The sequence below is a fragment of the Dasypus novemcinctus genome, chromosome 13 (genome assembly GCF_030445035.2).
Source record: "Dasypus novemcinctus isolate mDasNov1 chromosome 13, mDasNov1.1.hap2, whole genome shotgun sequence".
NCBI lineage: Eukaryota > Metazoa > Chordata > Mammalia > Cingulata > Dasypodidae > Dasypus > Dasypus novemcinctus.
In genome coordinates this window covers 73,001,124-73,026,756 of record NC_080685.1, presented here as the reverse complement: position 1 = coordinate 73,026,756, position 25,633 = coordinate 73,001,124, and positions in this window count along the sequence as shown.

The following is a 25,633-nucleotide window of genomic DNA, read 5'->3' as shown; positions in this document are numbered from 1 at the left end:
AAGACAGGAAGCTCTGAGAGGTTAACTGGTCATTCATTATCACATTGAAGGCCTAATCTTATGATGAAGGAAAATGGGCAATAAATCATTATATAGACAAATAGAAGCTCAGTTTCAACATAGTCAAAATCATGACTTAATTGAAGAAAATTGCCTCTAACCGTAATAAGGCCAGAACCTAAGAATCCAGAACTTCAAGTTATTTATGCAATTTTTATAACCAATGTCCAGATTTAATTGAAATGTCAGGGATCTCATAGGATGTAATTAATACCAATAAACCCAAACTCTTAGTCTCAAAAGCAACCCAAATATCATTAATATGATGAAGAAAATAGAGAAAAAATGGAAAATTTCAACAGAAAACTGGATTCTATAAAGAATCATCAGGCTTTTAGTGTTCAAGGCCACTTTCAGTTAAGATCTTGAGGAATTCAAAAGACCTTTGTTCCCTTCGAATTAACAACAACAAAAACAAAAAAGCCAACCACCACCACAACAAAAAACCCAGGTAAAAGACAAATATTTTTTGAGTGTGCTCTCGAGTACTGTACACAAGAAAGACCTAAGGAATTGAGAATCAGAGGGAACCAAGCTATTTGTAGGTGAGTGGGGAGCTGTAGCTTCTTCCTTGTCTAAGGTGAGATACCTTGCCAGTTGCCAAGCAGGTCTGATACAGGCAGAGAGACTCGATAAGGATAGGGAAAAACGGCCAGGCCTTGAATGCCACTATGAACTAAACTGGATGTACTGAAGTCTGGGAGAGCTATAAACACAGCTAAAGATGACTAGACCCAGGTATCTTTCCTCATTCTGCCCCTCCCCATTTCTTCAGTTTTCCCAGCAAAGTAGCAGTGAAGGAGATGGTAAAAGATTTAAGGAGTAGTCTCGCCCATATTCACAGTCATAAAGACTTAACGGAAGGGAGTAGGCATGAGTGGGTTTTGTGAGGTACTAGTAGTATTCTATTTTGCTTTGCATGTTATAAATATTTGAATGTGTTTTCTTTGAGAAAACATTTCATTCATTTGTGCACTCATGGATTGTGCACTTTCCTGTATATATCAAACATTTTTTTAAATGTTTGTTTTAAACTTAATTTCACAAAACAATATGCTCTTAATTTGGTACGTGCATTTGTAAATGTGTCTAACTATCCATCTGTCTTTTCAGTATCTATAATTACAGACTTTGAAAGATATTGATTACAAATACTCTAAATATTACCAGTGGTTCTTTCTGTATTGTGGAATTGTAAAAGTTGATCCTAATATATTTTCAGTGCTTTAACAGTTTCCATAAATTTAAATTGATAAAAGAAAATATATAATTTTAAAAATATTTCATTGGTGTTCCGTAACTTACAGAGAAATGTGAAAAGTCTTTATTATGGAGTTCAATTATGGGGTAGCCTATTCTCTTTAATGAGTTTTTTGTTTCATCTACATTTAATTGCTTGTATTACCCTGCAGTATTTCACAGCTACACAATTGTAATCATCTTATCTCCCCTTTGTTAATAGTTCTTACTCTTATGCTTATCAGCCACCTAATTTTCATCTCTCAGTTTGTGTCATCTCCTCTCTGTAATATTCCCTAATTCCACCCCTCTTTTCCCAAATAGTCAATCTGGAATGCAATGACTGTTACAGGATCTATATCATGGTATTGCTTACTAGTCCTTACTAAGAAGCCATAACACGTTTTAGGTAGAAATATTATATATATATATATATTTAGTGTAAAGAATGGTACCTTGCAGAAATAGTAAATTCTTTTCAGAAGAATGAATGTGTGAAAGGAAATAAAGGGAAAAAGGGGAGAAATGTTATGGAGGGAAAATGGGAGGAAGGAAATAAGTAGGGAAATATATCAGTGTGGGTTCATTCAGGAGAGAGAAACCACATAGTGATTTCAACAGGGAAAGTTTAATATAAGTAGCTGTTAACTATAACAAAGGATTGCAGTAGCAAGGAATTGGTTAGAAATAAAGGAAAATATACAGAACATAGGAATAGAAGATATCAGGTGCATTACCACCCTTAAGTCTATGATAGAGTATGTAAAGAAGAGGCCCCTCCAGAGCTGAGATCCAGACATTGTTAGAGCTGTCCGTCTAGGCTCACAAAATAATAGAGAAGTCACTGTGGTGCCATACCAGCAGTACTTGTGGGACAGTCACTCTCCAGAATTTTTAGTGCCATGGATATACCCCACCTGTGACCATTTAGTACAAAACCACAAATGTGCCACTTTATTTTTAAAGAGGTTTAGCTTACAGAAAAGTTACATTGAAAGTATAGGGATTCCCATACATCCCACCCTCTGCTCCTCCCACATCTTTCCTTACTAATAACATCTTACAATTGCATGGTATATCTGTTACAACTGATGAATAAATATTGAGGCACTGCTACTAACCAAGGTCGGTAGTTTACATTGTGGTTTATACTTAATTCCAAAGCCCTAAAAATGCCCTATATTCCATTATCCCCCTCTTCCCCTCAGAGATTCTGGTAACTATTATCTTTATATCAATGCTATATATTCTTCCATTACTACAATATTAATAATGTCCATGGTTTCAATTCCCCCTTATGTTTGTTCATCCTCAATCTTGAGGATTTGGGGATGGTGATGCCTGCTCTGCCTCAGAGTTAAAGAGGGCTTAGATCTTATGGGGCAGATAGGAAGAACTGTTTTGCTTGCAATTGTAGATACTCTGTTTTTTGGGATGGATGTTGTCCATTATCATCATTTTGTTAGCTGTTCCCTGCAAATATGATCTGGGGAGAAAGTGTTCTTTCTGAGACTCTCTTGAGATTCGGTACTTCTCTTCTGAGATTCGGTACTTAACTGGCATATGGTACAGACTGAAGATTCAAATCTCTGGAATATATATACTGCTGTTAATTATAGGCTCAAATGAAAGAGAAGAATCATGTGTAGGGAAATTATAAATGAGACTAACTCTGTTTCATTGGGGAAATAGGTTGTCATATATTTCAAGGTAAAGTCCACTAATAGGATGCTAATTTCAAGGGTTTGTGTGCCTTGCCTATGGTGTCCAGATGGTTCTAGAGCCCTCAGGAGCACCCCTGTTTGAGACTCTGTTCACAGTGGCAGTCAGTGAGATCTGAGATGTGCACAAGTGCAACTTCTGGAATGACCTCCTGACTCATTCTGAGATCCCTTAGCAGGTAAAAGTCTTTTGTATTTGATGTTTCCCGCTGTTGGTCAAGGTCTTTTTTCTGAACACTGGATGGTGTTTGGTATTAACCCTCAGTGCCAGGGAGGCTCATCCCTGGGAGTCATGATTCGTGCCAGGGGGAAGGTATTGTGTTGTGTTTTTTTTTTTGCTGAGTTTTTTTTTTTAGAAAGAGGCCACATTTGAGCAACAAGGAGGTTTTCAAGCGATAACTATTAGGTAATCATTATTATTAGGCTAAGTTTCAATTTTCCAAGAATATGGTTCATAGTTGCATGAATTAATATTGAGAGCTTGTTTTCTTTTATTAGGTGCTGGCTATGTACTCAAGATGTTCTTGCCTCTCTATCTGAGAATGTAGCAGGACTACCCAGGAAGGGAGTTTAATATTTTGTTGTTTATTGTGTGGGTCTCCAGCCACTGAGATGACACTCCATGACAAGATAAACACATTCATATTCCACAGAAGCATATCCCAGGTGCATCATTTCCCATGCATCCCCCCACCACTGACACCCTGCACCAGTGACCCTTCCCTGCTATTTTTGCCAAAAGAGCTTTCCCACAATTGTATTGTCAGCCACAGACCTTCACCTTCCCAGAGTTCACCTGTTCCTTCTACCAGCCCTCCCCCAGTTCTATAGATAGTCCAACCCTTCCCTCCAACCTTGCTCACCCTCACACTTCAACTCCATTGACCCCACTCACATCCCTGTACCACCATCACCCTCACCCACTGCAAAACCACCTCCTTCAACCTTATCATAGGTTCTATCCAGACTGAGCATTGGTTAACCACCCTCTACTCCCTTTCTGTATCCTGTTAACCTGTCTTACAGGTTATATCTCTGTGAGTCTGCTCAAGATGCTTAGGTCATATCAGTGAGGTCATTCAATATTAGTCCTTTACTGACTAGCTTGCTTCACTTAACATAAAGTCTTCTGGATTCATTAATGTTGTCAATGTGCCAAAAGTATTCCTTCTTCCAGCTGAGTAATATTCCATTGTATGTGCATACCACATTTTGCTTATCCATTCATCTGTTCATGGATACTTGAATTGCTTCCAACTTTTAAAATAAAAAATAATACCACTATGAACATTGGTGTGCATATATCTGTTTATGTCCCTGCTTCCAATTCTTCTGTGTTTATACCTAGTAGTGGGAGTTCTGGACCACATGATAATTAATTGTTAAATTCTAGAGGAATGGCCAAACCATCTTCCATAATGACTGCCTCAATTTACATTCCCACTTGCAGTGGATGAGTTTTCTATTCCTCCATATCCTCTCCAACACTTGTAGTCCTGAGGTTTTTTAATAACCACCAGTCTAATGAAAGTAACATGATATCTCATGGTAGTTTTGATTTGCATTTCCCTAATAGCTAGTGATTTGGGGCAACTTTTAATGTCCTTTTAGTCACTTGTGTTTCCTCTTTGGAAAAGTGTCTCAAATCTCTTGCTTGTTTTTTAAATGGGTTGTGTGTCTTTTGATTTTTGAGATGTAGGATTTCTTTATATATACATTGAATGTTATGTCCTTATCGTATAAGTGATTCCCAAATATTTTCTCCCACTCAATAGGCTGCCTTTTCACTTTCTTGACAGATTCTTTTGAAGCACAAATGTTTTTAATTGTGAGGAAGTCCTATTTTTTATTTTTTTAATTGTGCTATGGGTGGAAATTTATGAAACCATTTTCTACTACAAGATTTTGTTACGGCTTCCCTACATTATCTTTTAGGAATTTTATGGTTTTGACTCTTATATTTACTTCTTTGATCCATCTTGAGTTATTTTTTGTATAGGACATGAGATGGTGATCCTCTTTCATTCTTTTGACTGTGGATATCCTGTTCTCCAAACACCATTTGTTCAAGAGGCTATTCTGTCCCAGTCACTGGGCATGGTGACCTCATTGGATATTAGTTGGCCATATATGTGTCGCTCTATATCAGAATTCTCAATTTGGTTCCAATTTCCATAAGTCTAGCCTTATGCCAATGCCATGCAGTTATGACCATTGTAGCTTTGTAGTATATTTTAAAGTCAGGTAGCATGATTCTTACAAGTTTGTTTCTATTTTTCAATATGGTTTTGTTATCCAGGTCCTCTTGCCCTTCCAAATAAATTTCATAATTGGCTTTTCCAGGTCAGTAAAAAAAGCTTTTTAAATTTTATATTTATTATTGATCAATGTTATTTCACACATATATGAAACAAGCAAATAAATACATAATCAATTGTATAAAATTAAAAGTATATGTGTAAGCAAAATCTACAGAAAAAATAGTAACTTTCATTTAGGCTACAAAATAAATACTTTAACAAGAAATAAGTAAACACATGCACATTCAAAAACAGACATTAAGTCATATATAAAAGTATTTTTTCCTATTTTTAAAAAAATTTTTTCCTCCTTTACAATTGCAATGAATATTTTTGCCCCAAAGTAAATTCAGTTATAGGATAGTGTTTTAGTTTACCAAAGGAATGTCAATGCAAATTACCAGAAATGTGTTGGCTTTTAAAAAGGATCTTTATTTGGGGTAAAAGCTTTCAGTTCTTAGACCATGGAAAGTCCAAATTGAGGAATGCTTTCTCATCAAAATCAGCTACTGGTGTTTTTGCCATGTGGTAAAGCAAGCTGGCCATTGATCTCTGCAGAAGTCTCTACATTCTCCTCCAGGGCCTACCATCTCCTGAAGCTCAACTGTGAGCAAACTGGCATAGGGCTTGTCTCTTTCTGGGCCTTAGACCTTTGAGCTTCTCAGAGGCTTCTATTTTCCTGAAGTCTTCTCTCTCACATTGCAGAATCAAATATGTCAGATTTCTCTTCTTGTGTCTGTCTGTCTGTGTGTCTCTTTATATCTGACCCAGCAAGGAGACAGAGACTCAAACTGAGTCACATCTCACTGATGTAGTACATCCAAAGCCCTAAAGTGATAAAGTGATCCTATCAAGTAATCTAATCAAAGGACCTCAACTGAATTTAATGCAATCAAAGGATATCACATCCAGAGGAGTAGATTAGTTTACAAACATAATGTTTCTCTTTTTGGAATTCATAAATTAATTTCAAACTGCCACATACAGGAAATGCTTTGAGTCTGTTTTATTATTCAAGATAAATTAAGGGAGCCTACCCCTAATACTACATCCCAAAACTTCTTAGGAAATATAGAAATGGAAATGATTATAAAAATTTATATGGATTTTCTTCATGTAGAAACTATTTAATAAGATGGGCTGAATGAAAAGTTAATCAACATTTTGAATTATGGAATATTTAGAGCAAAACTTTCATTTATTATTTAAAAACAAATGCAATTTAAAGCAGACCAACTAAATATTTAAAGATAACTTTCTCTCAATTAGCATAGCTCAAAGTTAGATTACTAAATTGTGCACATTTAAATAGGTCCTGCTAAATGAAACAAAAAAATAATTGAGTATGTCAAATTCATGGAAAGGGATTCTGAAGAAGTCATGTGTGAACACTAAAACGCATCTTGAAGGGAAGTGTACATTGACTTATGATGTAAAGCCCTGACTAGGTTCCGGGTTTCATAATCAAAAATTGCCAATAAGGGAGCAGGTTTAGCTCAGTGATTGAGCACCTGCCTTCCACACGTGAGGCCCTGGATTCAATCCCTGGTAACTCTTAAAATAAAAAAAAAGGTGCCAACAGCCAAGTGAGAGTTCAGTAGTAACTAGTATAGTCAGAAGTATATGGGAAGGGAGAGAAATTATGGATAATATAAAGTAATGAAGTGCAACTGCACCTTATTGGCTACTGTGTCAAATTTCAAATCCCATCAAACTTGTTTCAAGCATTACTTCAGAAACAGTACAGACCCCTATGATATTTAATATACCAATATTTCTTGTAAAAACCATTTTTTCAGAGATATTTCAAAATGTCAACCTTATCATTGTCCAATTAAAGTGAATTCTGAATTAGTAGGAAAGTCTGTAATGATAAGACATCACATAGACTGAAGATATTGGAACAAATTTATATTTACCTAAGTACAGATACATCTATATTAAATATATCATGCATATTCATACAGATAGAAGACATTGAAATGAATGTGTATATATGACAAATCATTTAAAGTGTATATATGCATATCTATTTGATAGATTAATGATAAAATTTTCTAGTGGTTATGGCTAAATTTTGCCAGAAGTAGCTTTATATTAAAAAAAACTAATTCAGTCCTTAAAACGGCTCTCTGTGGCTGGTGCTAATATGCCTATCCTGCACATGAAGAGATTATGTTTAGAAAGGATAATTATACTTAGCTTGTGAATTATAGCAGAGGCTTATACCATATCTCTTCATCCTAGAGCTGTAGTATATGAACTTATTTCAGTATTTCAGTAGAGCAGAGAACATTTGGGGTATCAAATCCAAGACAAGAATAAATCACAAATCTGTGCTTCTAGTATTAGTTCCTAATACTTACTGAATTAAACTATAACAGTCAAAAATCAACAATTAAAGTACAAACATGAAATTCACTATCATATATTTGCTTTGATCCACTAAAATTATGAAATAAAAACTGCCAAAGATAACATTTTGATAAAATCATCTTCAAAATGTATGCAACCGCATTACATGTCAAATAGATTAAATCATAATCTATCTGGAAATCATTAGAGATAGTAAGGGAAGTAATGTTTAGGTTGTTATTTTACCTCGACATCTCATGAAAATTCTAGCCTTGAAAGAAGAATGGATTTACTCTTTTCATGTTTCTGATTAAACATCTCTCTTATACACTATTAGGTTAGCTTAGTTTTGTTTTGTTTCTCCATTTCCATTTTAAACTACTTTTAAAAAAATTCTTATAGAAATTAAAATTGCTCATGACAAAAACTGAACATTTCTCTTGTGTTTGTGTTCTAGGGCATCTAGATCATGATCATGTTTCACAAACTAAAGGATGCAATAAGTCTATTGCTGTTGTTAGTTAGCCTCTACACAGATCAAGGAAACAAAAACAATTGAAAATGAAAAAATGCTCTAATTCTAAACAAAATACATAGCTTTCTATCCTCTCATTTCAAGTTGAATTGTGTTTTTTCTGTTGAATACTTTTTTAAAAAGGCATAATACAAGTGGAGTGGATAGTGAGCATTTGTTTAAAAGGAACTCCTTAGCAGTCATGATGGCTTATGCATTCATGTTTATGTTTAAAACCTGCCTTTCTTATCTAATCACATTTAAGATGTCAGGGAAATAACAGTAAGCAATTCTTGAAACATTCCCTTAATCGTTTTCTTACAGCAGTGTGCAAGGTGCTGAAAATAATTGGAAACAAATTGTATCTGTCTGAGCAAAAGAAACAATCTTCATGCATTTAAATACAACAATTGAAGGACTATTTATTTCCATCAAAAACAAATAAATGTACATGGTATCTTCAATAATGAATTTAGCTAGATATAAGAAGTAAATAACTGACAATTTATAGTCACCAGAAAATAGAATATATGTTTAAAAGTTTAACTTAAATTTTTATCAAAGAATAAAATATTGCATATTAGCATAAATGGACAAGAATGCACAGAACAATTTTCAATGTCTTTAAAATTCACAAATGAAATTTAAAATTCTAATTTTTATTATGAATTGGTAAGTTTTTAAAATAATAATTTTTGCTGATAAACATACAGTAACATAATATAATCATGAATTTCTATTGAAACCCATGTACTTTTTTATTACAGAATAAAATACAGACTTCCCATATACTGCCCCATTATTAACACTTTTCATTAGTGGGGTAAATTAGTTATAATTCATAAAAGAATTTTTTTTATAATTGCTCTATTAATTATAGTCCATTGTTTGGAACCCATTTATTAGTATTCTAGTTTAGAAAACAGTGTGATAATGTGCATCAGAAGCTTTAATTTTTTTTAAACTTTGACCTTGCCATAAATTTTTTCTAAGTTGAATGTATAGATTGCAGCACAAATCATGAGTCTCCAGCATAATGAATTTTTAAAAAGTAACCACATCTATGTGCTCACCGCTGGGATTTCAAAAATAAGTAAGTAAAATAAAATATTATCAGCATGTTAGAAGCTCTCTCTTGTTATAATTCAGCCATTATTCTCCAAAGGTAACTGCTGTCTTGTATTTAGCAACTTGGACACTGCCAAACAATTTTCTGAGGCAGATGAAATAATTTATTCCAACCAGTAATGTTTGAGAGGTCCTGTCTTCCATATCCTTTCCAATATTTGATATTATCAGAATTTTTATTGAAAATTTAGTTATTCTATACAATGTATCTAATAGAAAATTAGCATCATTTTACAGAGAACTAATATTACCTTTCTAAATATATTCTGATTTGTAGTTCTTTTTATATTCCAGATATCTGAATCCTTTATAACTTTTCCTAGCCTATACCATGCCTTTTCATTCTCTTACGAACAAAAGTTCTTACTTTTAAAAAACAAATGGTTGAACAAAGTTCTTATTTTTAATGGTCTTCAATTATTTAATCTCTTCCTTTATTGTTTGTGCTTCTGTCCTGTTAAAATAAACTTAGCTTACCTCAAGATGATTACTAATTTCTTATATTGCCTTTACTAGTTTTTGTTATTTTTTTCCCTTTCATATTTAAGCTACCTACAGTGGATTTTTTTTTTTTTTTTTTTTTTTTTTTTTTTGGTGTGGTGTGAGGTACTAGCCAAGTTTCATTACCATGGCTCTCTTGCTCTCTATATAAAACTGACCACTATGTATAATTTTCTGACCACTATTTATATAAAACTGATATTCTCTTTATATAAAACTGACCCCTATGTATAACTGTCCTTTTTCTGCTGCTTGGTGGGCATATTTTCTCATGAAGCAAGTTGTTAGATCCCAGGTTAAAAAGGCTTGGAGACAGACTAAGATTCAAGCACGAGTTTATTAAGTTGCCAGCATGGCAGGGATCTGAAAAGAGACCCCAGCCAATCTAATTAAGCTGGGGATTACCTTTTGAACTGGCAGAGTTGGGCAAGGTTGGAGAGGGGCACGAAGATATGGGGTGGGAAAGTACCATGCTTGCTGTTCTCAGGGTAGGAAGTGATTTTCTGATGACCGCCTTACCATTGGCGGAGAGAATGCTCTATGGTTTAGCAAAGAGCAGGGGCCGCAATGGGACATCTAGTGTCTGAGCATATAAGGACTCAGGTGGCAAAATGCTACATTCTAACATTCCCAAATTTGATTAGAGAAATTATTTTTTTAAAGTTTGAAAGGGAAGGTGAGGGAGTGGGGGCATCGAGATTCTTCTAGCTACCCCTACTGTTATGGGTCATCTGCTGTTGTCCCCTTTCAGTGTCGAGGTACTGCGGTTTCTGGTTCAGCAGGTGGTGTTATATTTCCCACAGCAGAAGATTATTTGCATGATTATGCGTGGCATTCCAGATCATTGTTTGGATAAACTAAGTTAATGCACAGAAGATGTATGGACGTGCTGATATGAGGAGAATGAGAATTATGAGTGAGGTAAGGATGGGAATTAACCATGAGATCCAGGGTAGGTTGCAAGTTTTATTCAATGACAATAAAAATCAATTTAGGCATAAGAAGAGTTTTCATAACACAGCGGATTTTAATGGAAATAGGAGACTTTTAGATTATTAACTATAGTTTCATAACAATGTTTTTGAGTCATTTTTAATTTTCATGGATTTAAGATTCCCAACCAGTAGTACTGCATAGGCCTATGGTTAAAATTATTTTATTTTTCCCCGTTTGTATAGTTTGAGGCATAGTCAACAAGAAATTATTATTACTTCATTTTGGGCTGTAGGGTGGCTAGAATTCCATATAGGGCAGTTAGATTTTTTAGGCAGCAAATAGTATCTGGCTGGTCACAAGAGTCCCATTGCAGTGTTTGCCAAAGTGAGAGTATATCTTGCCACTTCCAAGAATGGGAGGGGACTGAGGTACAGTTGTTGGAGTGAGTATGATAAATATTTGTGTGCAATGTCCATGAGCTGTTGGTGAGCAACAGGCAGCTGGATATGTTGTCATAGGGATCAGTAGTCATAATGTCCATTTTTCTCATGGAGCCACTCTGCTGCTTTTTGGGATTCAGCGGTATGGCTCTGGATCTTTGTGAGGGGGGTGTTAGAGGTAGTTACCTTCTGCTGCTGGCAGGCATTTCTCATATTTGCAACAGTTTGTTTCTGTCTTGTGTTTAGTATCTGCAATTTACTTCTGAATAAGGACAGCAGTTTTCAGAGTGATTAGACACTAATGGGTTAAGCTCTTTACTTGCAACATAGTATGGTATGCTGCACACAGTTGCTTTTTTAATTATTAATGGATTATTTTATAATTTGGCCCCGACTGTGATTAAAACCCAAAGGGTATTTGTTTAGACTGCTGCCTCTGCTACAAACTCTACCTAAAGTTAGTGTTGGTGCTGGCTACATTTAATCTATAGGGTAAGTTAGAGTCTACCCCCTTTATTGCTAGAGCCTGTGTTATTGTTTTAAAGGCAGCCTGTTTGGGGAGGGAGGCCTTATTTCCATGCACATGCACAACTTTTTCTGATTAACACATACAATGATTTTAACATTTGAGCTAAATGAGTGATGAAGGGTTTTTAGTACGCCAACAACTCCAAAAAAGTTATTAATGGTTTTGAAGTTTATGATGTGAGAAAACAGCACTTAAGAGTTTGACAGAGTAGCAAGGATGATGCAGTTTGTTCTAATTGTTTGCCTATTTTAGGTTTTTAAGGTAAGATACCATTGTGTCTGGTATTTCTTTTAATTCTGTAAAAAGAATTATTAGTTAACATAATATTATTAATACAATGAAATATGGATTATAGCTACAAGTTTTTCATACAGCCAGATTTTTTTCACCAGGCCAGGATAGATGATTAGGTTATGCACACAGCCTGAGAAGTACTGCAGAATCTACCTTAGATTTTTTTACATGAAGGTGAATGCAGGCTGGATTGACTTGCCTAAGAAGATACTAAAGAAAACTTTAGCAAGTTTTAAAACAAAGTGATAGTGACATAACTGGCAACAAACTAGCAATATTTGGACTGCTGCATATGGCAGTGTTTAATTTATGATAAGAAGTTGTTTCTGTGACACATATTATTTTTCCCCAAGGTGAAAGAATAAGTCTTTTGTAATAGTTTGAAATAAAAAGATACTGTTCAGGAGTTGATTTTGAGAAAACAAAATGTTAAAAGTTGCCAGGTTTTAACATTATGCTCTTTTTAAACAGCCAAGGAAATAATAAGGTAAAGTATAAAAAGCTATTTTGATAAAATAGACTTATTTTTTTTGTTTTATTTACACTGACTGAAACAGACCAATGATTTAAGAAACTATGAGAAATAACAAAATTTTAACTTTGCATCAGTGTACAATTTGATACACTCATCAAATTCTACACAACTTTAACCACAACAATTTCTTTTCTGCACACCTTCTGCACTTTGTATTCATTCAAGTTTTGTCCTGCATTTTATTCTTTCTTAATGGCTAGCCATTTTATTTCAGGACAACAGTACTTTCTTTTTCCTTAATAATAACACATTCTATATACCTTCCATACTTAAGTTACCAACATTACTTTGGAAATTGTTTTAAAGCAACCTTCCTACAACATACAATTAGTATCAAAATTAACAAACTTGTCAGATTAATTATTTAGTTTGGTTGTAATTATTTTTATCATTTCAAATTAGTATCCATATTCATTTATTAATATGTCTTATTTAATTATTGGCTATTTGAATAGAGCTCTTCTAATAATTTCATTTATCAATTTAATATTGCCATCCAGAGATATTAAAATATATACTGTCTAACAGACAAACACAAAAAGAGTTAAGACACACTAGCAGAAACATAAAGCTGATCAATTTGACTTATAATTCTTACACCTTTGGTATGGCTTTTTTTAAGTTTTTCATTATTTCACATTTTACTGCTTTTAAGATTTTTCTGGAATTAATGTTGCCTGTAATATGCAAGCTTGTTCTTAGGAACACTTTTGTTAGTAATCAGCAAATAGTTAAGATCATCTGAGCAGTATAAATGCCATTAAGTTCTAATTCAGCAGTTGAGATAGACAAATATTTAATATATGTAACTTGGATTATGATTCTTTACACTTAGATAGACTTAAAGTTCATGAGTAAGGTAAAAGCTTACTTGTAAGAGGTGAGGAATTGTAGATTTGATACTTTGCAGGGTATCAGGAGGGGCCGGATATTGGAGTTGAATGGGATGTGGGTAGGATTTTTAGCTGAATTATGACAGGTTTGTGATGGGAAGAAATGATAGGCATTTCAGTGTCCCAGATTTTCAGATTGACAGAGCTTAGCAGGAAAGGAAGAGCAGAGGGAGTGGGTGGGTGAAAAGGTGGCTTTTTATAGGTTGGTAAAAAAAGGGGTGATGAAATTATTCCACTGAGATCAAGGAATGACTTAAGGGTTTGGAGAATTTGGGGAAGGCAGAGTGAGTGGTTTCCATATTAATAAGAAATGAAATTAGTTTACCTGCCACCATCAGGGCTACCTGAGGTTTTGTTTTGGAGATGGACATGGGGGCTTGTGTAGTTCCTGGGTGCCTTTAATAATCTGTTGCCAGTCCCAGAAGGTTCACCCAATGCCCTCTTGCCTTAAGAAGCTTGAGGACAATTGGACCTCCAGTGGATGCTCTGCTTGCACAGGATACACAGCTCCAAGAAGGGTGTGGGTTTATTTTGGAGGGTTCTGATTGGAAATATGGTGGTGGGGGTGGAGTGTGATCAGGGGAGTCAAAAGCAGAGGAGAGGGTTTTTGTATGTGGGAGGTGGGCCCAGCTGTGGAGGAGGATTTGGTAGGTAGTGCAGAATTGGCAGAGGGAAGAATGGTTACTGAGAAAGAAGAAAGCTTGAATGTAGGGAACTTCAGACTACTTGCCATTGCTTTGGATAAAGTTCTCAAGGTCCTGGAGAACTTGAATGTCAAAAGTGCCATTTTCTGGCCATTAGTTTCTGTTATTTGATTTATATTGAGGCCAAATAGTGGTAGAGTAAAAAATAAGCTGATATTTCTTCTGAAATAGAGAGTTTTAAGGTTGCAGAGGAGATACCTCAAAGGGGTTTCTTTTGGAGGAAGTGATTGGGAGTCCATAGCTGGTGAGTTGTGTGTGAGTTCAGAGACCTTTCAGGTATTTTTTTTGAAGGGGGTGTGGAAGGAAAGAAGCAAGTGTCCTCAAATCTTTCACTTTCAGACCAGTTAGGGGCCAGAGGGCTGGTGAATGAACCCAGATTGGCATCCCTGATGCCAGGAAGGTCAGGTGAGGGCCAGTAACAGCTGGTGACTGACCTCAGGACCAGGCATCTTAGGAGTCAAGAAGGTCAGTCTATGGGGACAGTCTATCCGGATGCTGGAGAGGATCACTGGCCTAGCACTAGAGTTTCTGGGCAGAGGAAAAATGGACAGGATCCTCTGGAGAGATTCCAAGACTTACCCAAAGACAAATCTGTGTCCAATGTTGGATGAAAAAGCTGGAATGGTGAGGTAGAGGATTGGTGCAGATTTGATCTGTCTCAATGAATCCTCCTGGGATTCAGCATCAAAATGTTAGATCTTAGGTTAAAGAGTCTCAGAGACAGACCAAGATTCAGGCAAGGGTTTATTAGGTTGCCAGCATAGCAGGGGTTTGAAATGAAACTTCAGCCCACCCACATGGCAGGGGACGGAAGAGAGACTCCAGTCCATCTGACTGAGCTGGGGAGTATCTTTTGAACTGCGGAATTGGGTGGGGTTGGAGAGGGGCTCAAAGATATGGGGTGGGAAGTTTCTACGCTCGCTGTTCTCAAAGTAGGAAGTGACTTTCTGAGGACTGCCTTATCACTGGGGGAGAGAATGTCCTGTGATTCAGTGGGGCAGTGAAAAGAGCAGGGGCCAGAATGGGACATCTGGTGTCTGAGCACATAGGAACGCAGGAGGCAAGATGTTAAATTCAATCACAAGTGTGGATATCTTTCTGGATGCTATATTTATGTCCCACGGACCTCCTTCTTTCATTGGGCCCATATTATATTGTTTTAATTGCTGTGGTTAATTTCAATACAATAAAATGCACCTATTTCAAGTGTGTGATTAGATGACTTTTTATAAATAAAGAGGTCACAAACAGCATAACGAAGGCATAGACTATTTCTATGACCTTCAAAAGGTTCTTTTTTGCCCCTTCTCAGTAAATTCCCATACTGAGAATAGAGGAACCTGCAGTGTAAAAAGCAAACCAATTAAGTGAGGAAAGCATTTCAAGGAAGTAGAATTAAACAACTGTCAAATCAGGCTGATAATTCATATTAGAAGAAAACTGCATTATAATTGGCTTTAGATTTACCAATGCAGAGGCCACTGATTAACTTGATGCACCATTTCTGTGGAATAGTGTGGGAGAAAGCCTAACTGGAATAGGTTCAGGAGATAGTGAAAGAAAGAAGAATGGGACATAGTGTATACTTACACAGAGTATAATGTAACTATCTCAAGGAGTTTTGTGACAAAGGAAACAAAATAATGAGGCAATAGCTTACCTCTCTGAACTCATATCCTATTATTCTTCCCCTACTCAATCTACAACTGTCACAGGATCCTTCACTGGTTCTCAGACATGCCAGCCATTCACCCCAATGTTGGTCTTTGCCTGGCTCTTTTCTCTGTACGGACTACTTTCTCCAAGTAGTCATTTGCCTAACTGCCTTGCTTAAGTGTCATCACCTCAGTGGGGCTTTCCCCGTCCATTCTTAAATTTCATCTTCCCTTATCATCTGCTCCAATTTTTATTTTTTCCTAAGCACTCCCTACCTTCTTCTAACATGCTACATTATTTATTTATGTATCATGTTTATTTTTTACTGTCTGTCTGTCTTCTCCACTAAAAGGTATGTTAGGGAACTTTGTTTTGTTCACAAGCACCTAGAAGAGTAGGTGCTCAATGAATATATGCCGAATAAATAAATGAAACCAATCAAGAGGGAAAATAATGGTTTTTAAAAGGCCATGAGAGGCCTGGTTTCTATTAAAGAATAACAATTTCATCTGTTTTAGGTCTCAAAGAAAAGTGAATGAATGGAGCTGTGGGTGACTAGACCATAATTTTTGTTCTGAAGAATTAGTAGAAAGAAGAATCTTTTAAGAGGATAGTGCAGAAGTGTGAGTTTAAATTCTTTAATCCATGTTCCTCTATTTGGGATATTTTTCCCAGTTAGTAGACAAAATTTAGCACAAGGCCAAAAAAAAAAATTAATATCCAAACCAAATACCTTTCAATGAATTTAAATAAGAAAGACGAGATACAGATTCATTAACAGGATTTAGGCAGTGACTCATTAGATGTATTTATTCTGCACATACATATATTCATATATATAAATATATATAAATTCATAGCATAAAGTACATAGTTGGGTTCAAAGCATGGCTGATACAGTAGAAAAGCCAGATGAGCCAGCAACAATGCTAGAGAATAATATGATACTCAAAAAATAAAGATATCTGTCAGAAAAAAAGTATATAAAGGAAAACCTTTTAAAGTGCCCACATGTCAACAGAGCAAATATAATTGCACTTTATCTGTACAAAGGCAGACATTTAAGCTGCATATATAAATGACATATTTTCATATGCCAATGGTATTTAGATTTGCAATGATCAATTTTCATGCATAAGTATCTTTTAAAAATATGTAAGTAAGGACTTGCATGCATAATCTGGGCACGCCTTCTGAATATTGGCTTTATAAGATGGCTAATGGAAGCAGGACCAGTTTATAGTCTGAGAATTACAATCATCAAATATTCGATTTGCTTAGTAAAATTTTCATAAGAGAAAATTTGAAAGATTCTCTAATAAAAAATGCCCCTTTGATAAATAATTTATGGGGGAAAGAGATTGATTTATGATAAGATTGGTCATCTTAAGTTGTGACAATTCTAAGTCACGACAGGTAAAATAAATCAAAGAAAAACATAAAATTGGCCAGAAGACAATCGATACATTCCAGAAGTACTATATACATAAGATAATATATTTCCACTCCATCTGTATCCAAGAGAATTTTTGCTTAATTTTGTTACCAGGAAAATGAATTAACAGTAACCTCTTTAAAAGATGAAACAAAGCCCTGTCATTTTTTTTCTGTATAAATTAGCTATAGGCTATTTTGTAAGTATGATTACCTGATAAATATTTCTGAATATCAAATATGTAGAGGACATTCTGGTAAACACTGCATTCAATTCTAAAAACAAAGGCATGGTTTCTTTTACCAAAATGTTAATATGTTTGGTGTCAAATGGAAAGATAAAGGAAATAAATTATGTTGTAAAATACTATACAACTAAATGGTACTAAAATAAATGTATAATGAGGTAATCCACATAAAGAAGAGAGATAATGTGATTAAGAATATCAGTAAGAATTCGTATTCAATCCTAGTCTTGATGATGCAGATATTCTTTAGTATATTTCTTTTAATAACCTTAAAATGATTTTCAGAAATAGACATTTGCATATCCTGAAAGGAAACATTCATGAGAAAACCTGTCTGATAGGTAATTAACAAAATGGCATCAAGCTAATAGAAATTAATAAATATACAAATAATCATTTCATTAACTAAAGTATATACAAATCCCAAATTGAAAAGGCAAAGGGGAAAACTACCTAATTTTAAAATCAAATTTGCTAGATTTCAAATCCTTCAGCACTTTTTGAATGGTGTAAAAATCATCAGAACAGTGATCTAATATATTCAGAGATACTAATTCCATTTTAAAGGTCTGACAATTGTATCTTCTTTACTTTGTACTACTTATTAATCTGTAAAATGTCCCAAAGAAAATTTTTGTTGAATTCTATAACAGCAAAGAACAATAATTCATAAAAAAATCAATTTAACTATTTATTCTTGGCTCATTATTTGTCTTTGGGCATTCTCATATGGAATACATTTTATGGAATATATCTAAAAATGAAAATACAATTTTAATATTTCAAAATACATATTAAACTAATCAAATTTAATTCAACAAACATTAAAAGTACTCCTCATTGTGTGCTTAGTTCTGTGCCAGACACCATGAGAAATAGAAACATAAAATTAATTCCTGGCCTTTATATCGAGTACATAGTGTAGGTATGTATACTATTGTGGGGAATATATTTATTTTGGATTAGTTGGGATAAATGAGGCAAATCCTAATGAAAATCTAAAAGGTCACTGTATGTGTACTGATGATTTATTTGTTTACTTTTAAAAGTATTTATTTTTAACATTTACCACAAATGAATTTATTCTATTTTAATACTATTCATCTCTAAGGCAAATTCTGTTTATGAGTTTAAGAACATTTCCTGTCTTACTATGATTCATCAATCATTAAAAGGATGGAAAACATTGAACTAAGAGATTTTTAAAATTAATTGTTTCAACATAATTCATTAATGTATTTTATTTGTGTGCTACATTTATTAATATTATAATTATATAAGAATTCTAAATTCATGTAAATGAATAATTAAATGAAGTACTTATATTACAAAAGACTTAGGGATAAGTTATTACATGTAAAGAATTATTTTTGGCTATTGACATTAAATGGCTTTATAACAATACAAAAATTCAAAACACGACTTTCTGTGTCATCTTAAATACTTAAAAATGACTATGCTAATAATGACAATTACATCATATTGTCATTCAATTTAGTAATTCTCAAAAATGTAAAGAAAATATAAAGTGTGGTTTTATAAAAAATGTAAAGGTAATGGGTCTTACATAAGCCTCTAAGTACTTCTTCAAATTCCCATTTATCAAAGCATTAGAATGTGTGTGTGCACATGCACGTGTGTATATTTATACATATAAACATAATTACAAGTGCCAAGAAAACTTACATGATGTTTGAGCCTGAATATATTATGAGAGAAATATGAGAACCATATAGAAGTATATTTATAACATGAAATGTATACTTCCCAGGATATAGAGTAGAATTGACAAATCTCTCAAGAGCTGATTTCATTGAAATTGGAAGCATCCCAAATCCTCCAAATAAACATGAACCATCCTAAGATTAGAAGGAGAAATTAATCTTAAGAAACAACTTCCAAACTCACTTATTCTTTTCTTTTCTGCTTCAAACATGAAAACAACCCTCAGATTGTTTAAAGTTAAACATTTAATTTACATCCATTTTGCTTCTCTGCTGGATATATTAAATGACATTTATAATAGGTAAGCATTTCCTATCTCTGGTTTTGTGAATTTTTTTTCAGAAAACTTACTTTTATGACATTCTGGAGCTTATTTACCTTTTAAAATCATAAATTCAAATATTTGTTTAAATAAAGCAATCCTGAAATTTCTGGATAAAACTATTTTCTCAGTGGTTTGGACACCATTAAGTTAAAGCTTTTAGGTACATTTTGATTAAATTATATGTTGGTTAAAAAAGCTTATTTATCCATTGAATTTGGAATTCATATTCTGGTTTTTAATTATTTTTTAAAATTAAAATACATTTAATAAATGATTGGAAATGAGTGTAGTAAAGTAAATGGTTCTAGTATGTATAGCCCTGCCATGGGTCTAAGGATAAATAATTAGTGATATAAAAACATGGCCCAGGATAAAAGGATACATTAAAGTAGTAGAAGTCACAGGAGTGCATCAGTTTTTAAAATATTGCATTTGATGAAAGTCTTATTAAAATACCAACATATCTTCAATTAGGGGGATGTTGCCAACCATCAGTTAATAGAAAAACTCAAATTTAACTAAAAATCCTTACTTCTGGAAATCAAATTTATCTTGCTCTATAATAAATCAATAAAAAGGATATGATTTAAAATGAAAAACAAATTGAAATATATGGTTAAATCTTCACCTGAATGAAATGCCAACATTTTACCTAGTTTGAAAACCTTTGGAATTGATTTTTTTAAAACTATATTAGGGTGCTTTCAGCTACAATTTGAAGAATACCTGATTAAAAGTGGCTTATACAATTAAAAAATAAAACAAAAACATGTACACAAGGGAGAAAAAGTAAAACTTGGAAATATGTTGTCATAGTGTCCTTACACACATTTGAGGTGCTTTAACATATTCAAAGCTAGGACTGGATTATTTAATAATACTTTTTGTAATTCTTATAGCAACCACTAAAAAGTTAATGCAAGAGCAAATAATAGTTAAGTCAATGGCTATGTTAAACTATATTAAAAATGCTAATTTATTCCAATAGATAGAAGAAACACTTGCCAAATAAAAATGATGGTGGCTGAATGCATGTTGCAAGTCTGAATAAATAGCCTCAGAATGTTATAATTCAAATGTTGTTCATTTATTTCCACTATGTCAATAAGGTAAAGTGTGTTGAAAATGTTGTTTGAGCCTTATATATATAGTTAGGTTTTTTTTTGCTAATCTTTTATTATTGAGAAAATGGAGTTTCTAACTATACTTGTAGATTTCATACCCTGTAAAACTCTGTGTTTTTCTTTCATGTGATTTAAAGTGTCATTATTGGTGTCGTATGTAATTGGTACTGTATTCTTTTTGATTAACTGACACCTTTATTACCAGGAAATATGCCTCCTTATTTATCATAACAGTGATTGTAATGTAATCTTATTTGTCTAATAGTTAATAAAGCCAATTAATCTTAAAAAAATAAATCTGAGATTCCGAGGCGAGGGAGGGAGAGAAAAGAAAAGGTGTTCTATGGGAGCATTTTCAGACATTGGAATTGTCCTGCATGATATTGCAATGGCAGGTATAGATCATTATATATTTTGTCATAATCTACAAAATTGTGTGGGATAGTGTGTAAACTATAATGTAAGCTCCAGTCCACTCTTTGTAGCAATGCTTCAATATGTGTTCATCAATTGTAACAAATGTACCACAGTAATGAAGGATTTTGTTAATGTGGGAAAGTGTGGGAAAAGGAGGGAATAGGGCATTTGGGAATCCCCTACATTTTTAATGTAGCATTTATGTAATCTAAAGAATCTTTAAAAATAAAAATAAAAAAATCTGAATCATAGTGTAATTTCCAGAATAGATAAAACTATATCTAAATTAATAATATTTATATTGCTACTGATTTATATTTTAATTTATTTAATGATCTATATAACATTAAGAGAGACCTTGTATCTCATACCTCATACATTCTTCTTTAATTAGAAATTGTGTGGATAAATATAAACATAGTTTTTCAGAATTTTTTAATATGTTTCTTTTTTATACAGCTATCTAAATGCTTACATAAAATAGGAATTTCAATAAAGAAAGTTAAAAACCACTTAATTTGTAGTTTGTGTGTTGGATTATTTAAAATTGTGCAGAGGATTATATTTAATGCAACAATTTAATTAACAAAGATCCTGTTCCCAGACACTATAAATAATCCAAATCCCTGGCATCTTTTCTTTCCCAACCATGAATTTTCTGGCAGAAGTTTTCTTTTACATCATTCCTGAGAATTCTTAGAAATGATTTTTGAATATTTATCCCCATTGCACCTACCTGTTGCTCAGTACCTAGAACACCTGACAAATGATATGGAGAATGTTTAGGACGATATTTTTTAAAAATACCCTGACAACTAGTTTCTTGGGGTCCAAATCTGAGGGCTATTACTTACTAACTCAGAGTCTCTGGTCCAGTTACTTAACCCTTTTGTGGTTCGGTTTCCCAATATGCAGAATGAAGGTGATAAAAGAATTAATTTTACAGGTTTTTTATGATGCTTAGAAATATACTCTAAATTTAAGTGCTAGATCTTAAGTATAGAAGTAGCATTAATAATTACTGTTATTATACATAAGTTTCAACACTGTTGGCAATTAATAGGTAGATTTGTGATAAGACTTCTTTCACTGAATTGTATTTTTATTACTCATAATATCAACAAGCAATATTTTACCACTGTATATAATTTTACCATCTGATTGGAACACAGTAATATGATTTTTCCAATAACAATTGGAAAAGAATGTAAGAATAAATACACGTCTTGGGGGCTCTTTTATAGCTACGCTCCTAATTTTTAATCAAGTTTTCTTTCCCTTAGATTCCCTCTCCAGTTAACATTTCTCATTTACTTAAATTTCCAATAACTGAATTTGACTGCCTTTCAGAAAAGCCTGTCCCAGACTCTTAGGGGCCAATATAACTTCAGAAACTATTTCTGTTCCTGAAGCAGTACATTACCAAAATCTTATTCATGCAAAGTATAGAATGCCTCAGGGAGTTCAGCAAGACAGTCATTGATTGCTGTTTTCAGCCAAATTCTTACTGAGCAGGCTAAGGCTGAGAGAGGTTTTGTCATTCCAAGAATTGAGGAATGTCTTCCTGGTATATACAAGATTAAATCAGAGGTAAAATTTCTGAATTGCCTCGTATTCCATCTAGGACAAAGTATTAAGATGACTTATTCTTTCATTAATACACTGATGTTAAAAATCATTACTTACGTGAGACTTAAATAGAAAATTGGGACGATTAGAAGCTTCAGAGCAGTTTATGTGATTTCAATGGCAAAAATATCCCTCTTCCAGGAATGTTCAAAAATTTAAACAAAATTCCTTTATAAATCATTAAATATTAAAAAGCACAAGTGAGGACCTACTTCCCCACAAAATTCTATTTTCCTTTGAATGCATTCTGCAGGAATCCTGTTTCACTTTACTTAATTGACTTGTTTGATTTATTGGCAAAGATGTTTAATGTTATTTCAAGCTGTCAGCCAGATATCTGTTTTAAGCTTTCATTTTTAAAGAGTTAAAATATTTTTACATAAATTTTATTGAAATATGACAAATGAAAAAGGATTAAATTCATAGGTATATCATGAGTGAATTTTCAGCTAATGCATCCATGTAACCACCATTTTGATTGCAAAATAAAACTATCAGAAACTTATAATCCCCTCCAACCTCAACCCAGTCATTAGGATACATTAAGAAATCTTAATTTTGACTGTTGTCACCAATAATTATATCTGTTTGTTTGTAAGCTTAATATGAATGAAAACAAGTAGTCTGTATTCATTTATATTTGATTTCTTTTTCTCATACATTGTTTGTAAGAATAATTAATGTTATGGGTAGCAGTAATTCATTCTGTACTTGTGAGGTATTCCATTGTATGAATGCACTGTGATGTATTCACATTTTATGATGGACATTTGGTTTATTTCGAATTTGGAGAATCTTGATTAATGATGCTAATTACATTTTTGGACATGCCTTTTGAGGTACATTTTACCCATTTCAGCTGGGTATATACCTAAGATGGGAATAATTAGAGTGGGGCTTTGTTTAATTTTATTATATAACTGCCACTTTTCCAAATTGGTGGTGCACATTTACATTTCACAAAAAGGATAGGAAAATTCTAGTTGGTGCCCATCATAACTAGTTCCTGATATTGTCAGTCTTTTAAATTACATTCATTCCACTGATTAGACTCCATTATAGTATTATAGTTTTAGTGCTTTCCCTAATTACTGATGAAGAGAACTTCTCTTTTACATGTATTGGCCAGTTAAATATTCTTTTTTTGTCAAAGCCTACTCACATTTTTCCCCAGTTTTCTATTGAGTTTCCTGTCTTATAGATTTATTAAATTCTTTTGTCAGGTTCTTTCATTGTAAATCTCTTTACCCACCCAGTTATTACATGTCATTTTATACTCTTAATTTTATTTTTTGATTAATAAAAGTCTATAATATAATGTAGTACAAGTTATCAAAATTTCTGTTAAAATAATTGCCTTTGTGTTCCGCTCAAGAAATTTTTGCTTACCACAATAATATACAGGCAGTCTCCGTTGTTAAATTCTAGACACTTTAGTGATTTATCACTAATATTTAAATCTGTAAAGCAACTGAAAATTATTGTAGTATGACATAAAGTAGAGGTCACTATTAATTAATATCCTTATGTGTTCTCAATTGAAACAATGCAATTTGTTATAAAGTAAATCACTTCTCCACTTTTAGGACACTTTGTTATACATGTGCATTCTTACATATGAATTTCAGTTTCTGGACTCTGGACTCTTTCACTTATCTATTTGTAACTACTTGTCCCAATTCTATACTGTATTAATATAGCTTCATAGTAAATTTTGATATTCAGTGTTACACAACTTGTAAGATAAGGTTATCCTTGGTGGGTTGCATTTCCAAGTGATCTTTGGATTCAACTTAACAATTATTCAGAAAAAATATAGAATTAATTTTAAATTGCATTGAAATCAAGATTAATGTGGGGATAATTGACATGGGTACAATAGTAAGTCTTTCAGTCTCTAAAATATGAATCCCTAAATTCATTTTCTTCAAATTTTATTAATAAGTATCAGGGCCTACTTGTACAGATCTTCCTTATCTTTCATTAGATTTCTTCATAGGAATCTGATATTTTTGACAGAGTAAAATTTAAGTATGATGATCATTGGGTGAAAATTCTCCATGGATATATCACATTTCTGTATGTCTTGCCAGCAGAGGTATCAACCTCCCTTGTTCTGGATTATCTATTCCATAATGTTTGTGAAGCTAACAGCCAAAGAAAATAGAGATAATGTCTCACTCCAGAGCAACTGGCAAGCATTAATCTTCAGTAAAATAAAGGTAATGTCTCTCTCATGAGTAAAGTGCAGGCATGCTTACTTATCATTATAAAAAAAAATTTCAAGTTTCCAAAGCACTGGTTTTTCTTTTGTGTAATAAAATCCGTTGTGTGTGCAGGATTGCCCTGACAGAATCAAAGCAAGTGGAACAAGTGCAAGAAAATGTTTATATTCTGACTACTGCTATTGTTGTGAGTAATAAAATCATTTTACTCTGATCTAGGAGTCACTGTCATCTGTCAGAATCTATAAAACTAAGGGAGATTATTTTGTTAGGTTACAAGTAAGGTGAAAATTCATACTCTTCACAGTTTTTATAAATGCACAGATCGTAAGTTTACAACACCTAAAATATGAAGATAAATTATTTTCAAAGAAAAATAATTAAAAATATATATGTGTCCAAATCCAAACCAAGATGGAGAAAATAAAGGAAAGAGATGACATCAGTGAGACTAGAAGAGAAAGGACAACCAGAAAGATGTTTCTTCATAAAAGCAATGAGGAAAACAATAAAAAGAAATGAGAACACATTCAAAAATAGAAAAAATTAGCATTTTAAAAACTCTGGAAATTAAACAGATCTTTGCAGCAAGTCAAGAACTGAATTTGTTAGAACAATAAACATTGTTGTCTTTCAACTTGAACTTTTCCCATCCTCCTCTTTACAGCTCCATGATAGCTTTGAGAACCAACAGGCATGCA